The sequence below is a fragment of the Podarcis erhardii genome (assembly GCF_964252035.2).
Source record: "Podarcis erhardii genome assembly, chromosome: 2".
Classification (NCBI taxonomy): domain Eukaryota; kingdom Metazoa; phylum Chordata; class Lepidosauria; order Squamata; family Lacertidae; genus Podarcis; species Podarcis erhardii.
This window is the reverse complement of record NC_138498.1, coordinates 96,339,058-96,355,533: the sequence shown is the minus strand read 5'-3', so window position 1 is coordinate 96,355,533 and position 16,476 is coordinate 96,339,058. Positions and strand designations below refer to the sequence as shown.

The 16,476-nt window shown below is 41.5% G+C and overlaps 1 long non-coding RNA gene across 2 annotated transcripts; it reads right to left on the bottom strand.

Annotated features, from left to right (window-relative positions):
* Window positions 1-3,093: 3,093 nt before the first annotated feature.
* LOC309335254 lies at window positions 3,094-6,940 on the bottom strand. 2 transcript variants are annotated; one of them, XR_014153426.1, is made up of 3 exons: window positions 6,833-6,940; window positions 6,168-6,446; window positions 3,094-3,277 (listed from the first exon to the last, which is right to left on the bottom strand). It is a non-coding gene; the product is annotated as an uncharacterized lncRNA (long non-coding RNA). The 2 variants fall into 2 exon arrangements; XR_014153425.1 differs by having other exon boundaries at window positions 6,168-6,940.
* Window positions 6,941-16,476: the final 9,536 nt, after the last annotated feature.

The following is a 16,476-nucleotide window of genomic DNA, read 5'->3' as shown; positions in this document are numbered from 1 at the left end:
TCAGTAGCAGCTATCTTGGTCCAAATCGCTCGGGCTCTATTTTGTCCTCAAACTTTCTTCTCAGAGGATATATCTGCAGATGGCTTCTTTGGACCACAACTGTAATTGTGTTCTCATTGATCCATCTTTATCACTAGAGGCAGAAGCAGCCTCTGTGGCTCCAGTCGCCTTATATCAGCATAGGTTGGTACATCTTCTATCTCAACCTGGGTTGAGATAGTCTGGCATCAGCGATCCCGTTTCAAATGCTGCGGTGCATTGTACATGGGAGCAGAACTGCCTTTGGAAACCTCAATGGGTCCAGAATATGGCTGAGAGGGTACTAATTGGGAGCTGCTGTTGCAAGCAGTGCTGGCTCTGCAATTAGACAGAGTGAGGCAGTAGCTTCAGGTAGCAGCAAGCGGCTTTTAAATAAATAAATAAATAAATAAATAAATACAAGTTTCCTACTAGGAAGGGGGCAGAGGTGCTTGTAGGATTTCCTGCCTCAGATGCCTGGCCCTGGGTACTCTTACCCGGAGGCAAGCAGGGAGCATCAGTCAGTATTCTTTCTCAGTAAAATATCTGGGGTCAGTCCTGGTTACGAACAGGGGTGAACTTGGGTCTTTCTAATTTCAGCAATGCCCTGTGTGAGCCCAAAATTCAGCACCCCCCACCTCTCACTTTCTAATCTGCTCAATTCACGAGTTGTGGTGTCCTGTGGCACCACCTAGGCTTGGTGCCCAATGCAGCAGAACTTGGTTGTGCTGCCCTAATTTGCCTCTGTTGCAAACATGGTATCAGTATCTTAACATTCTCACGTGCTCCAGGTCCAATTCCAATTCCAAGCCCTATTCCAAGTGCTAGTATTGACTCTTAGGGCCCTTCACAGTTGGGACTGCGACAGAACCTGAAGGGTTGCCTCTTCCCACAGGTTACCTGTGCCTTGAAGTCATTATTCCCTGCCAAAGGTGCAGGGATGCAATGGCAAGTAAGGCTTTGTTATCTTACATACAATTGCAGGTAAACATAGCAAGACTACATGGTGTGAAACAAAATAAAAATTGTGCCTTGGTGCCTAGTAAATTGCAGCTCCATTCTGTACCAAAACAACAGACCTCTCTTAATGGTCCCCTTGCCCGAATGCGTAAATGAAGCTACTCATTACTCCCAACCATCCTAAAAATGAACAGGTTTTTTTGTACATTTCTTTAGAACAAAATATCAAGTTAGCCCCCAGTGTCCCTGTCACCCCCTCGTGCTTCTCTAAGCCCAAAAAATCCTGATGATTTGTGAAGATTTCTCCAAACATACCAGTCAAAAATATAGTACCCAGATTAGAGTTCTCCACCGTTAAAAATAAAATTAATTTTTTTTAAAAAATGAATGAACAAATGCTTAGCATGGCAATATAGCTGGTAATTCTGAAGTGACTTATGAAAATGTGCTTCCAGGGGTAGATGCCTTATACCATAAAGTTCTATTAATTATTCTTATTATTTATATCCTGCCTTTTTCCCTGACAGGACTCAAGGCACCTTACAACTAAAATAGAATCAGCTAAAACATATTAAAAAGCAAACATTAAAAAACAATTAAGCATTGATTAAGGATGAATCCTGTCAAGACAGAAGTACTGTTTTGGGGGGACAGGAGGTGGGCAGGTGTGGAGGATTCCCTGGTCCTGAATGGGGTAACTGTGTCCCTGAAGGACCAGGTGCACAGCCTGGGAGTCATTCTGGACTCACAGCTGTCCATGGAGGCACAGGTCAATTCTGTATCCAGGGCAGCTGTTTACCAGCTCCATCTGGTACGCAGGCTGAGACCCTATCTGCCTGTGGACTGCCTCGCCAGAGTGGTGCATGCTCTGGTTATGTCGTGCTTGGATTACTGCAATCACTCTATGTGGGGCTACCTTTGAAGGTGACCAGGAAACTACAACTAATCCAGAATGTGGCAGCTAGACTGGTGACTGGGAGTGGCTGCCGAGACCACATAACACTGGTCTTGAAAGATCTACATTGGCTCCCAGTACGTTGCCAAGCACAATTCAAAGTGTTGGTGCTGACCTTTAAAGCCCTAAATGGCCTCGGTCCAGTATATCTGAAGCTGCATCTCCACCCCCAAACTTCTACCCAGACACTGAGGTCCAGTGCCGAGGGCCTTCTGGTGGTTCCCTCATTGCAAGAAGCCAAGTTACAGGGAACCAGGCAGAGGGCCTTCTCGGTAGTGGCACCCACCCTGTGGAATGCCCTCCCACCAGATGTCAAAGAGAAGAACAACTACCAGACTTTTAGAAGACATCTGAAGGCAGCCCTCTTTAGGGAAGCTTTTAATGTTTGACAGAGTATTATATTTTAATATTTTGTTGGAAGCCGGCCAGAGTGGCTGGTAAACCCAGCCAGATGGGCAGGGTATAAATAATAAATTATTATTTAGTAGTAGTAGTAGTAGTAGAATTAAAATATATACACGTAAAAGATCACCTATAGATTGTTACAATAAAAACATCACAGCACCAGCCCTTTCCTTAAAAAAACCCCATTCAGTTCCCCAAAGTCTGTTGATACAAGACAGTCTTCACCTGGTAGCGAAAGGACAAGGAGGAAGCCAGTCTAACTTCTCTAGGAGGGGAGTTCCAAAGGCTGAGAGCAGCCATCGAGAAGGCCCTTTCCTGTGCCCCCACCAAGCATGCCTGTGATGGCGATGGGGCTGAGAGATATTAGAGCCCAGACAGGTTTGTATGAGGGAAAACGACCTTTCAGATATCCTTGAGCTACTACTCTGACTGACAATGGCACTCCAGGGTATGAGGCAGAACTATTCCTCATCACAAACTACCGCACCCTTTTGTAGAAAGGAGATGGTAGGAATTGAATCTGGGACCTTCCGCACCCGATTAAAATGTTCTACCTCCATGCCATTGCTGGTGCGAGGAAATTGACTTTTGAATTATACACCAGGTGTGTGTGCCTGGGTGTATTTCAACTGATATGTTTCATGACAAAAATATTTAGGAAAGGCTGAAGCTCAATTTGCTGAGTGTTTTCCTACAACTAATCAATAACCTTTTTAACAGAATCAAATTTTGAGAAAGAAAACAACAAATTGCTCTCATGTTCACCGTTTAACAATTTCGTATCCTTTGGTAAAATAAACTGGAAGTTTATCAAAGAAGCATTTGCTCGTGGACCAGTTCTGCCTGGAATAATTTCTGTAGTCTTTGGCCTATACGATAATGGGAACTTTTCTTTTTCCTTTTTTTTTTTGGCAAGGCTTTTGATCCAGATTTTTATGCCTGAAAGCAGAAAGGTGAATTTAATTGACACTTTCCTGATGCTCCGGTTTGCCTCATCCGTGCCGCCTGCACATGAATTTTCAATTCAATTTCCAGCCTCTAATGGGAGCAGCCACAAATTCAAATACCTCGTTGAAGTGGCACAAAATGAATTACGCAGATAACAATATTTCATCAAGCTCAAAACTAGTCTGTGTTACGTCCCAAGCAGTAAAGTAGTATAAATGAATTGCTAAGTCACAGAAATATTGATGACTTATATCTCATCTTTGTCAAAAGCAGAATGATGACTGTGGGCGGGGGGGGGGGGGGGAGAGGAACAAGCCTATTTCACCTTGAAATGTTTTTTTTCATTGTGAAGATTAGAAAATAGAGATATCATAGTCCAGGACATATAGATTTGCACCCTGATCTGACAACATGAATGCAAATATATAAAGGCTATACTGTATAAAATAGCACTGATCAGATAATTGTCAAGAGCACCACCCAGATATTGGGGGGATAGAGAGACTAGGAGGTGACTTTATTTCCTCTCTCCCTCCACCACAAACACTTCATTGCATTAGCATCAATATTATGGTTAAGGACGAGGGAAAATGTCTATTTTTAATCCATGTCACTTTCACATGTTTTTACCCATCAATCCATTTTGTTCCATTTCTGTATTAACTTGGAATTTTGTTTAAAAAATACAAAGTATCTGTTTAAATAAACCTTTTAATGCACATTTTCATGTGATTATTGTGGTACCTTTGATCTATGGAGTAATTTACCTCAGCATTCAAAGAAGTGCAAAATCCGGTGAATGGCTACATTCAAATCTGCACATTAGTCCAAGAGGTAAACATCAAGTAATATCAATGTACAAATGTACACATTCTTCAAACATCCCTCATTCTGGTTAGCCTATATGCTGAGGACATGGTTTTTTGTCACAATCCAACCAGGACTACACTCCTAGAATTCTTCTTCCACTCCCTAATGTCCCGGACAGAGCTATGCTATCCACGTCTACTCAGAAGTCAGTTTCATTGAATGATCATTGATCCATTTTTCTGAAGGGCACTCGGGTTAGCCTGTTTCAACAGAACCAACAGAGTTATCTTAATGACAGTTTTATTTTGTCGTATGCAATGGTTAAATGTGTTGCCCATATTTTAAAGATGTCATAGATTTCTTTCTTTCATCCATCCATCCCTGTTCTGAAGTGACACTTACCATGTTTCTGTTAAATCAACACAACCTATTTTCAGCTGTAAGAAGATAAATGCAAGAGGCTATGGTAAGCAAAGCTGTAGCAAGCTTGTGTGCTCATTTGAATATGCTAAACTGATTTTTTCCCCTTGCACAGATGTGAGATTAATCACACTTTCTGTTATGTTTGGGTCCTGTGCTAGATCCCACAGAGAAAGTGACTAGAGGTTGGACCAAGGAGAGCTCCAAGCATGCAATTTGCTCCAACAAGTGTAGACTTAGAGTAAGGATTTTAGTCCTCTGCAGATGACCTCCTGCAGGTTCCACCAGAGGCAGACTTTGGTGCGAGCCCAAAATTCAACGCTCCCACCTCTCACCTTCCATTCTGCTAAATTCACTACATCATTATGGCCACATGTGGTAGGGAGGTAAACAGTGCTTTTTTTCCTAAAAAAAATTTTTTTAGGGATACTCTCATTTTCCTACTCATATTGAAATACTGCCCCTCAATGAGGCCAAACTTAGATTCACAAAATGTTTACGGGTATGCATACCCCTGCATCCCCCCAGAAAAAACAATGGATGTAAATATGTAAAAAAAAAAATATGGGCAAAGGGTGTTTAAGGAGATAACAAAATTCACTGGGTTAATGCTGACCAAAAGTCCAGAGGTAGCATTATTATCAATTTACGATGGGGTGGAAGGTTTGCAGGCTATGAAGGACTTGCTCACAAATTTATTGACAGCTGCACGAATTATTATAGCTAGGAAGTGGAAGGGGCAAGCAGAATTTAAAATGGAAGAATGGTATATGGAGGTGTAGGATATAGCTATTAATGATAAATTAACATGTGCCATTAAGGTAGAATGGGGAATGTGCAGGATAAATGATTTTGAGGTGATGTAAGGTGTTTCTACTGTCAAAACGGAAAGGGGTCAAACCATCGCAAGAGGTGTTGAAATTTTGGGAGGTTGAATAGTTACAATGCAATGGACTCAGTGGTGGGGTGCACGTTTTTATTATTATTTATTTGTGACTATTACTTTGTCAAAATAAAAGTAAAAATTCAAAAAAGAAAATAATAATAATAAATTCACTACATCATAGTTGTGACATCCTGCAGTGTCCCCCTAGGCTTGGTGCCCAGCATGGTGGAATCGGCTGTGCTGCCCTAAATCTGCCTCTGGCTCTATCCCCTTGTAGAGAACACCAGGTTCTTAAAGGGTCAACCCACTGGCTTGAAGGTATAGTAGCCTTCCTCCTGGTGTGCTCTCTGCTCTGCAGGACTGGTGATGTGTGGTAGGAGCCATCTGGATCTTCAGGCTCAGGAGACTGCTCATGAGGGCCAGGTGGTCTGGAAGTTTCCTCTGAAGACTCCTGTCCATCAGCCTCAGGTGGAAGAGTCTCCCTATCTGGCACCCCTGCAGTTTCTGGCTCTGTGTCCAGATCACTGCTGGCTTCAGGGATCATGGACACCTTCAGAGTTTGAATTCACTCCCCCCCCCCACATTTCACTTTTGCTTCTGAAATTTAAGGCAATAATGCAATACTTTTATTTATTTCTCCCCACCCTCCAAATCCAACAGAATCCATAATAGAACTCTTGGAGGAAGTAAATCTGAATTATTATTTTTTGAAGCGAATTTGTGTTAGAAGAATAGCTATGAAATTTCTGAATAAATCTGTTTCACCTTTAATGCATGTATCCAACTTCCCCCAAAATTTCTTTTCTGAAAGGTTCCTATGCTGAACATCCAATCTTCTGTTTAAACTCTCTCAAGCTCAAAAAAGCAGCTTAGGGATTCGTTTTGAGAGTTTTGCAAAGGCAGTGGGGTTCTCTTCTAGTGCATGTGTTGTATTTCCTTCTGAGAAGGCCTCACACCAAATCTTGCAACAACAAAGTCCTCATTTTGTGGAAAACACTTTCCTGCAACATATTGGAAAATTGTAGTTTCTGTGCGTGATTATCCCTGGAACACAAGAAAAGAAAAGAAAAAAGGAACAGAGTGAAAAGAAAAGAAAATTGCAGAAGGTTCCAAAAAAGGAGACAACTATTAAAAGCTAGAAACTCTCCTTTCGCGTTTGCCTTTTGTTTGCTCCCTGTGATTTCTGATGGTCACTATAGCAACCAGAACAGAGGAAATGAAGAACGGGAGAACATACACTTCAGTATGACGAGTCCAATTTGCAGCCAGCTGAGCTATGTAACAAAAATCTATGTCATACCTAATGAGAATCTATACCGCAAGTAACTGATCAGCTTCAGATTGTGGCCACATACCTTTGTGTGGCACCCATTGTTTTCCCCCCTCCTCATTAATGACAATAGAAAGGGCAGTAGCCTCATCACTCCTACCAGGTCCCAGTCATAGAAATCACTGATACTATTCATTCTATACATTCAAGGGTTATTTTTCTTCTTCTTCACCAACTCTGCGAGGTTTTCTGACACTTTTTAGGCATCAAAGTGATCACTACGCATGAAGCAAACATCATAGACAAGCTTCTGTCCACACACCATGGTTTTGTCACCGATTTACCTCTGGATTTCCTGTTTTCATGTCATACTTCACCAATAGCGAGGGTGAGGCCTCATCCCTATGCTGCCTCAGGCAGTTGCTGAAGACTTTATTTTTTTTAAAAAAAAATTAGGGACTTAAGCTTTAATCTTCACTGTTTTTTGTTCCTTTTGTGCTGGTGGAATTTGTTAAACTGGTTGATTATGGTTGATTTATTAAATTGAGTATATATTGGTTTGGTGTTTTTTTTTTTTTTTTTTTAAATGGAGCATTTATTTATTTATTAAATTTATATATCCTCCTCTTCCTCTCAAAGCAGCCCAGGGATGTAAACATCAAAATTTTAAAACAATGCCATTTAAAGATAAAATCAAAACATATTTTAAACAATCCCTAGCTCCGGGGGGGGGGGGGAGAGATGTAAAGGTACTGCAGATGTGTTTTCTCAAGACTAGAAATCCCATTGAGGGACAGGCCTGTACGACAACTTGTTTGTGGAAGTGGTAGCAGAGAGTTTGATTAAATCCTCTACACACCAGATGATGAAGACAATCTAATTTCCAGATTGGGAAACAAGCACATAACAGTCCCTTGTGTAACAATTGTGGCATTTTTTCCCTTCCAACTTTGTCCTCTTTGTATTGTTTTAAAATTCATCATCTGTTATTGTTTTCATCTCTAGAAAGCCTGCTGACAGGGTGATTTGTAGAGGTGTAACTTAAATGTATCTCTTGCTAGATCTCATAGCTCAGATTACACCAGATTTGCACATGGAAAACCTTTAAAATTGTTTTTAAACTGTTTTTAAGCTCTTTTTGTTATATACAGTGGTACCTCGGGTTACAGACACTTCAGGTTACATACGCTTCAGGTTACAGACTCAGCTAACCCAGAAATAATACCTCGGGTTAAGAACTTTGCTTCAGGATGAGAACAGAAATCGTGTGGCGGCAGCGGGAGGCCCCATTAGCTAAAGTGGTACCTCAGGTTAAGAAGAGTTTCAGGTTAAAAACGGACCTCCAGAACGAATTAAGTTCTTAACCTGAGGTACCACTGTATTGTACATAGCTTTGGGGCATATGTAGAAAGTGATTAATAAACAACAGCAACAACAATTCTTAATCAGGGTTTCTGAGCTTATGCAGAAAGCTAAGGTAACATCTACAATTCCATGAGACAGCCCTAAATCTTGATAAATTTGGGGCCACTTCTTAGTGCCTAACTGGCCTTTACTGGCTTTTCTATTTGTGCTTTTTTGAGGCCCTTTGTGCCTGGCTGCCATTTTTGTTTCATTCTAACTGCCCTCTGGTTTATGAGTAAAAATAATTCAATACTTGCTTCACTCCGTGTTGTCAGATGGGATGGATTTAACTCCATTCCATTGTTTGGAATGGTAAAAAAAAAAGGGGGGGGATCTGGAAATGATTTCTCTATCAGATGATAGCCTTCTTGGTAGTTTTTTTTTAATCAACATTAATTGCACACATCAGATTTATGTTTAACTCTTGAGTTCTGTTCATTGGCACAGATGTAGAAGTCTAGGAAGACTCACTGTATGCTCACATGCTGCAAGGCAAACCATGCAGCCTCTAAGGTGAGCAATGACCCTGAAATTGCACTGTCAACTCTTGGGGGCAAGCTGTTAGCAATGCAGCACAACCATATGCAAACCAGCTCCTCGATGTACATTCAGTGCACATCCTCTCCCTTTCATCAACATGGCAATGTAATGGGGACATGAATAACCAGATGCATGGGCTTTCAGAGAGACTTTTAGATTCCCTCCAGGAGTCACAGAAATTTTACAAAGCCATTATGCCTACAGAAGCAGCTAAGTTGACAAAACATAAACCAGTGGGAGCCCATATAGTCTCTCATTAAAAATTGAGAGACAAAAGCCTTGCCTGCATGAGGAAATATATGCATTCAGATAAACTAGAAGGCATGAATTTAAACTGCATTGCTTAACACAGTTTAAGACCTCCAGAGGACAACTTCACATTCAGAGCAAGTGCTGCGTTTCCTGGCGAAATTCTGATTCAGCAGGGAATAAGGTAAGCCACAATAAACTACTACATAAAACACTCTTAGTTCACATTATGCCGTGTCTTCCATGATCTTTTTAAAAACCTAATGATCTCATTTTTACAAAGCGCATTTAGTTAATAAAGGGCGGGATGTGATATAAAAAACATTACCTACAGCTATGGCTCATACTTTGTTTGAACAAGGGCCACTTCAAAAATAACATTTTGCTTCCACAGCATGGCTCATGGAGTGATTCTACATTATTAGTTCCTCATACAACAACTGTAGAGATGGCACTGCTTCACCCAGCTTCCCAAAACTTGCTGCTGCTCTTACATTGCTACCCAGACACTCTCTTTCCTGCCTATTTTATTGCCACTCCAGAATTACAGATTATACCAAGTCCCCAGCTAGTAATCTTGGCTAAAGGGCTATCCTTTGCAGCATGAAGATGGGTTTTTGAGGACTTGGAATGCTCACTTCAAAGAAGAGCAAGTATTAGGATCCAATAAATTCTTCTCTGGCTTGGAGTAAAATCTGACCCAGAGAAGAATTCCTCCCAGGCCCATCATAGTCACTCACCCAGCACCCAGCACTCAGAACTTCATCACATCTTCCCTTTAAACAAACCTTCCAAGCTGCAGCAACAGTGATTTAGCCAGCATGCTCACAACAGGCTTCACTGGCTCTTGGGAAATGTAGCTTTCCCAGGGCCACTGCAGTAGGAGATGAAATATTATTGTGGTATCCAAAAGCACAAATGCCATGGGACACAATAAATGTCCTCCTGTACTACCCCTAGCAACCAATCTGTCATGTAAGAAGGTAGCGAGCAGAACATAGTGGCAACAATTTTCATCGCAGATGTAGAAGATACCATGTTCATTAGCCAAGGAAGCCAATGTGGTGACCTCCAGATATTTGTTGGGCTACATTTCTCCTCAGGCCTAGCTAGCAGGGCCAATAGTTAGAGATGGTGGGAGTTCTAGTCCAGTAACACCTGGAGGTCACCATGTTGTTTAACCCTAAGGTAAAGGGACCCCTGACCATTAGGTCCAGCCATGACCGACTCTGGGGTTGCAGCGCTCGTCTCGCTTTATTGGCCAAGGGAGCCAGCGTACAGCTTCTGGGTCATGTGGCCAGCATGACTAAGCCGCTTCTGGCGAACCAGAGCAGCGCACGGAAACGCCGTTTACCTTCCTACCGGAGCGGTGCCTGTTTATCTACTTGCACTTTTTGGTGTGCTTTTGAACTGCTAGGTTGGCAGGAGCAGTGACTGAGCAACGGGAGCTCACCCCGTCGTGGGGATTCAAACCGCTGACCTTCTGATTGGCAAGTCCTAGGCTCTGTGGTTTAACCCACAGCACCACCCGCGTTCCTTGTTTAACCCTATTCTATGGCATTAAGATCTGAATGAACAGGGACACACTCATTTTGCATTTGTCTCATTTTAATTATCTTCCAGGGAGATCAAGGCAGTTTCATTATCAAACTGAGCCTGGAAGCAGGATTGAAATGAACTTGCATACTCTGTATTCTTCAAAAGTTGAGCTCCCACCACCCTCTATGAAAATAAAATATTTGCGAGAATGGTTGGATCAATGGTCCAATTCCGAAGATGCTTTACTTAGGAATGGTTTAAGGACCATGTCCCTCAAAGTGGCAGGGATCTCTCTTCTTTTAGAAGCATTTATCACCTCCTGGATACAACTGGCTATCCTCCCAGAGCAATATGTTATAAGTAAAGAGTGGCAAAGGTATAGCAAATAGATGGGGAACAGAACCTGTCCCAAGTATTTTGTCCCAGGCAGTTCAACCTGAAAAATGGTTGTCCTTGCTCTACACAATCCATTTGTGTGAGAATGCCCTTTAATATTGTGCTTGTTCAGTACAACAGAGGCCAGGGACATCTATTGAGGCAAGCACAGGTCAAATTTATCTTAAAGACCGGTTTTACCCACATGAACCCACCTTGAGCATTAAGATCAGTCTCACAGGCCCCTCCTTTGTGATCTGTCACTGGCAAATATTTGATTGGTAGGTTGCAAGAAACCCCACCCCTTCTTGGTTTTGGATTAGTGTTGAAAACATTTTGTTCCAGAAGGAAATTATTAATTGATTTCTTTTATTTAAAATTAAATGGGGTTTTCCTTTCCCCCCCCCTTCTCTCTCTCTCTCTCTCTCTCTCTCTCTCTCTCTCTGTGTGTGTGTGTGTGTGTGCAAGCGCTGATTTAATGCTGAAGTATTTTATCTTGAAATGTTAAAGGATGCTTTTATTGTTTTTTTCCTTTAAGTGTTTTTTTAAAATGAAAAGCAAGATATAAATAATTCAGCTAGATAAATAAATGCAAGTAGAAACATAATTAATAATTTTGGGACATGGTGATTATTTTTCTTTTCTGTTTGACCCTGAATTAATTTTAGCATTAGAACTACATTCAATATCTTTCCCCATAGGATATAGTTAGATTTAGATTTTTCTTATGTTATTAGAAGAAAAATACAGCAAATAGGTCAGGTACTACAAATCTTAGAAAATAAAGATGCCAAAGAGAAATGGCTAATGCAAAGTCACCATTAAGTAAGCCTAGTTAGCATATTATTTATTTTAATAAATACACTATGAACAAATAGTTAATGTGTTTCACGGCCATTATTCATTGCAGTAAAGAACTATTGTAGATGCATAATTAAATCCAGTGAAATGTGAAATGTAAATATGCAACCTGGCCTTGGAGAATTTGGCTGACTCTCATGGGTTGAAAGTCCTTGGCTCCATGTGATTTTTGTCAAGGTTTCACCAGCATGTATTGAATGAACTGGTCCAATTAACTGTGTACAAGATTAGTTTAACTATTATTTTAATTGATGGATATTATCATATGAGGCGATTTCCCCTTATATCAAGAGATAAATCAAGCCACTTAAAAAGAAAGCAGTTTAATAAATGAAGATAGAAACATTTGCAAAAAAGTTATATTAATACTATGACAATATTGGCGTTATCAAGCTGAAAAATACAGTGGTACCTCAGGTTAAGTACTTAATTTGTTCCAGAGGTCTGTACTTAACCTGAAACTGTTCTTAACCTGAAGCACCGCTTTAGCTAATGGGGCCTCCTGCTGCCGCCGCGCCGCTGGAGCACGATTTCTGTTCTCATCCTGAAGCAAAGCTCTTAACCTGAAGCACTATTTCTGGGTTAGCAGAGTCTGTAACCTGAAGCATATGTAACCTGAAGCGTCTGTAACCCGAGGTACCACTGTACTGTTTGTTTCAGCTTCAAATGAAATATGACATTGTAAAATATGCATCTGGCCACATTTCCCCTTTCCAAGCATTTATTTCTTTCAAGAAGCACAATCTTTCTAAGACCCTCATCTTACATTAATGTCACCAAGCTGTTGTTTATAAAACACCCACTTTGCCTACCTGGAGATTTGTATAGCTACACATAAAGATAAACACCAGGAATGTAACGTGACGCCCAGGTGATATTTTCCACTTCTGATAAAGCTATTTATTACATTTATATACAGTACTAGCTTTTCCGCCAAGAAGCTTGAGGTGGTACACATGGTTCTCCCCTCCCCATTTTATCCTCACAAAAATGGGAACAAACAGGAATCCATGGAAAACCCAACTGCTGTTTGTTCTGATTCAGCACTAAACTCAGGGTTTTCCTGGGGGGAAACGGCAATGTGTATTAACACATTAAGATTGGAAGTGTTCTCAAGCAGGATTTCCCCAAAACCAATCAAGAGGGAGGCTAGTTCTAACTCTATTACCGAAGAGTCGGCTGTAATATTAAGGAAAATGTACTGGTCTGCAGTACCGATTTCTCTGTTCAAGGTCTATTATGCAGAAGGAGATGGACTTTGTCTCCATGAGACTACTCTGCATAGAGGGACTGCACAGATTATTAAACAAAGACATCCATTCCACTGTGTGGGATTCCCTCAGGTGCAGTATTTGACACAGTGGAGAAATGTAGGGCAAGAACATTTCCTTTCTAGCCTCAAGTTGCATATTGCAGGTGAAAATTGTATTCATATGGATTCCTCCCCCACCCCACGTTATATATGAAGTTTAACATTTGGCTTAGCACATAGGCTGTTCAGTGAAAATTAAAGTAATCAGAATGCTAAACCTGTATGTAATTGGCCCTCTTTTTAACCACCACCCCGTCAAATCTCAAATCTTGCAAATATTACCTTCATGCATAGTCTGGCATGCATGTTACTGTGGCTCATTTAATCTGACGTAATGATTTGATATAGTGATTTGACATGATCTGATGTAATACAATGAATAGATAAATGAAGGAATTTCAGTAGACAAAAAATATAAAATAACTTTTCCATTTCTGGGTGAAGAATCTAATTCAGTAGCCGAAAACATGAAAGCAAATGTTCTGCAACTACCAAGATCCAGTAATATCAAGTGAAGTTGACAGCATCATTGCATGAGAAATGAGATTTGCAGTTTGTGCTGTACACACACACAAACTCAGTGTGATGAGAAGAAAGTAAAAAAGGGGGGGAAGGGCCCCTGGACGGTTAAGTCCAGTCAAAGGCGACTATGGGGTGTGGCACTCATCTCTCTTTCAGGCCGAGGGAGCTGGCGTTTGTCCACAGACAGCTTTCTGGATCATGTGGCCAGCATGACTAAACAGCTTCTGGCGCAACGGGACACTGTGACAGAAGCCAGAACGCATGGAAACGCCATTTACCTTCCCGCCAGAGCGGTACCTGTTTATCTACGTGCACTGGCATACTTTCAAACTGCTAGGTTGGCAGGAGCTGGGACAGAGCAACGGGAGCTCACCCCATCACGGGGATTCAAACTGCCGACCCTCTGATCGGCAAGCCTAAGAGGCTCAGTGGTTTAGACCACAGTGCAAGAAAGTATCAAAAGAGCAGATCCTGATGTTGTTATGGTACTAGTCACACTGTTTGGCTTCCTGCGCATTTCTGAATTATTAGCAGGCCACTATGCTAGGGATGCAGATGGTGCTGTGGTCTATACCACAGAGCCTAGGTCGGTGGTTCGAATCCCCGCAATGGGGTGAGTTCCCATTGCTCGGTCCCTGCTCCTGCCAACCTAGCAGTTCGAAAGCACGTCAAAGTGCAAGTAGATAAATAGGTACCGCTCTGGCGGGAAGATAAACGTCATTTCCGTGCGCTGCTCTGGTTCACCAGAAGCGGCTTAGTCATGGTGGCCACATGACCCAGAAGCTGTAAGCCGGCTCCCTCGGCCAGTAAAGCGAGATGAGTGCTGCAACCCCAGAGTCGGTCACGACTGGACCTAATGGTCAGAGGTCCCTTTACCTTTACCTTTACCTTTACCTTTACCTTTATGTTTAATGCTATTTTTTATTTTTATTTTTTTAAAAAACACGGTTATAAAAACAATAATTTTAATACATTTACACTATTATTAATAAAATAAACATTATTCTATAACATTTAACAATCCTGTTGGTTATTTCATTTGTTTTGCTGCTAGGACACAAGAAGACTGGAAATTGGGAGCAGGTTTTATTTTTGTTTCTATTGGGCAATTAGGAAAAAAATACTTACTATTTTATCCATAAAATTAAAATAGTAAAAATTTAAAAAAATTAAAGTACATCACTTTGCTTTCCACAGCGTCTCTTCCTCCTGCAGTGGCTACAGACCTAAGATAAATCCTCCGAGGACACAATCCCCTCTGCAACTGAGCACAAGAAGGATTTATACGTTGGCTAAGCATGCAATAATCAGGCTAGCGTAAGAGTGGTTAAAGCTTTGGTGATGTACTAATTTGCAGGGCTGGAGCACCCAGAAAAATATGGACCTTCATAGTACAAACTAAAATTTGATGCCCCTGATACATGCATTTAGGACTCATCCATACCTCTGTTTGCCCCACTGCTTCCCCCAGGAAATCCCACAGTTTACCACTGAATCAGACCAAACGGCAATCAAGTTTCTTGCAGACTGTCGCTTGTTCTGATTCATCAGCAAACAGCATGTTTTTTCAGGGGAAACCATGCTCAAGTTGGCTTACAACATGAAAAAAAATCCATAATTTAAACGTAACTAAAGTAGTCATAAAAATACACAACCAAACCGATCAATTTCCACGCTTATCATAACAAAGGTACAAAATAAAGTTCTGAAAATTAATATCAATAACATCAACACCCCTCTCCCCCCAAACAAAACTCTAAGCAATACCGCAGCCTAAGAATCTGTTCAGCTTTTGCAGTTGCAGCTAGTCAGGGCTCCGCCCTCCCACGGCAGGTGGGAAAAGACCTGCAAGGCAGGGAGCAAGTTCAAGCTGGGGAGATGAGTGCATTTTTGTCCTGCTCAGCAGTGTCTTGGCTCTAAACACTTCTTGTGGAATTAAGAATATAATAACAGTTTGCTGGATCAGGCCAATGACCCATCTAGTCCAGCATCCCGTTCTCACAGTGGACAAACAGATGCCTGTGGGAAACCAGCAAGCAGGATTTAAGCAGAAGAGCCCTCTCACCTCCTGTGGTTTCCAGCAACTGGTGTATTCAGAAGCTTAGCTGCCCCGAATTGTGGAGGCCAAGCATAACTATCATTGCTAGTAGCCACTGATAACCTTCCCCCTGCCCCATGAATTTGTCTAATGCTCTTTTAAAGCCCATCAGTTTGGTGGCCATCTCTGCCTCCTGAGGGAGCCAGTTCCGTAATGTGACTATGTGCTGCATGAAGAAGGACTTTCTTTTATCTGTCTAAATCTTCTGATGTTCAGCTTCACGGGATCCCTACAAGTTCTTACGTTATGAGAGATGAAGAAAAAACATTTTGACAATCCACTATCTCCATGTCATGCGTTAATTTTATAAACTTCTATATGTCACCTCTCACTTGACTTTTCTCTAAACTAGGAAGTACAAAACGTTGCAACCAGTGTTATTTTTTCTAGAAAATGGTGCCCACCTGAGAGATGCTGGAACTGAGTTCCAGTGAGTTCTGGATTTTTAAAAAGTCCCTCATCGGGACTCCTCATAGGGGAGTCACACCACCCCCTTGAACATTTGGGTTCCTCTTTTCTGAACCTTTTCCGATTACACACCAGGCCATTTTGAAAAGTTCATCATGTGCTACTTCTGGGCTGTGTAAAAAACAATGTTTCCCAAAGGGTTTGCAAAAAATTCATCTGGTAGCCAGATGTGAAATATTTTGACTTATACCGGGTGTTGAGATTCTGCTCTAATAGCTCAAGCCAAGCCCCAACTTAGAGGCTGCTGGTTAGATGAGTGAGACAGTGTCATTTAGCCTGCATGATAGTTTCCATGTATGTTACTCAGGGTCTACCTGCTGACAGGTAGACATCTCTGGCAGGTAGGGCATGGTAACCATATGAATAAATTTCCTGTGATTTTGCATGCATTTATGGCAGCAACATTAAACCTTTGTCAGTTAGATAGGCTGAGTCA